Genomic DNA, 1,746 nt, shown 5'->3' on the forward strand with positions numbered 1-1,746 from the left:
TTGAAACCCAGCCCCGAACCCAGAGCACAGAACAAAAGCCCGATCCGAAGCAGACCTGCCGCCCGGCGGGTGCTTGCTCGTCAATAGCACCGAACGAGGCCTCCGCCGAGCGCAGAGCGCGCAGGGGTTTAGTGACGGCCTCCGTCGGGGCGGGTCCTACTGGCTCCGCGCTCCGCCCCCGTGCGCTTACGCCAGGACCGTGGTCCTAGTGCCGGGCAGGTGCGTCTTCTGCAGACTGAGGGGAAAAGGAAGCTTAACCCTGAATCTGGGATTTTTATGTGAGAATCACCTGAGTGCTTCTGGAGTGAAACGCTAAGGGCCAGTGGAAATAGACTGTTAGGCTAAGGAATCACCACACAAACTGAAAGGAGTGAATTGACCTGATAGAATTGGGCCCCTACATGCAGGAATTAGTTCAATAAATGCTCTTTGCTTTTGCATACTATGAGTTTGGGGTATCATTCATCAGCGATTGATAGACCCTAACAAAACTATATGAACACTGATCTCAGTTAAGCAAAAATAGCTTACTGGAAAAAAAAAAAGTGTACTGAATGTATACCCTATTAATGAACGTTCAGGACTGCAAAAAGAACTCGGAAACATAATTGTAGTCCTAGTCTGTTCTCAGGATAGGCTTTTTATAGGAAAAAAAAAAATCAGGTTCGAAAGTTTAAAGGGCAAGAAGGGGAGCAGCAGGCTTACTAGGCAAAGTATCATCAGCTACCCTTTAAGCTGATTGGTCCCAAGTAAGGTATGGAGGCTGGTACATAGGTGGTGAACAGGGGTCAACATTGAGATAACAGAGCATGTGTATTATAATCACAACTTTCTGGAATATTAGTAACATTCTTCAATGTCAGCCACAAAAAAAATAAAAATAAAAATAAAAAAATAAAATAAAACCACAGCGAGCTCATACCCAGATGCGTGAAGGGCTGCTCGGTGATGATCTCTAACAAGCCATTTGAGACATAACAGTTCATATTGACCTTTGATTTGATAGGTCCTATGTAAAGCTTTGTGGAATTTCTTCAGATTAGGAAACCTCATAGAGAAGATTCAAAACATACAGAACAAAACAAGGCACATAGCCAGCACATCCCTACTCTAAGCCAAGTCACCTCCCCGTGTCGATGACTGGCAGGCATGTTATAGCAACACTATGAAATAGCTGGTAGACATGGAACAAAATGGCTGCAGCTAGTGGGGGCAGGCTTCAACAAACAAAGGCTGTTGATGACCTCATTATAAATGATCTGCAAATGAGATGGCAACGTCTTTTACAAAGTACAGGAAAGAAATTCACCCTCTGCTGGGTTTTTTAGTGGCACACACTTTTCATCCAGCATCTGGGAAGGAGAAGCAGGCAGATCTCTGTGAGTGGATGAGTCAGTCCATCCTGGCCTACATAGATAGGGTTATACAGACAGACCCTGAAGAGTAAAAAGTTGTCAAAGGACACTGATTCCTTGCCCTAGGGCCCTCTCCTCTGCAGGTAATTGCACCCGGAACTTTCTTGAGAAAAACAGTTCCCAGAATATCCACAGAAAGTCCCGATGACCTCTGTAGAATGTTTCAACGCCCAAGGTGGGCCCCAGGTGTATGATTCATGTGACACATGGTTTAACTTATGAATAATGTATGACTCTTCCCCTTTGAATTTCCTCATTCTCCACATCCTCCCCCTCTTTTGTGGTTTTTGCCTTTATAAGCCCGCCACAAGTTCAGGCCTGGGTCGAACTC

This window comes from Micromys minutus, assembly GCF_963924665.1.
Source record: "Micromys minutus genome assembly, chromosome: 3".
Lineage (NCBI taxonomy): Eukaryota > Metazoa > Chordata > Mammalia > Rodentia > Muridae > Micromys > Micromys minutus.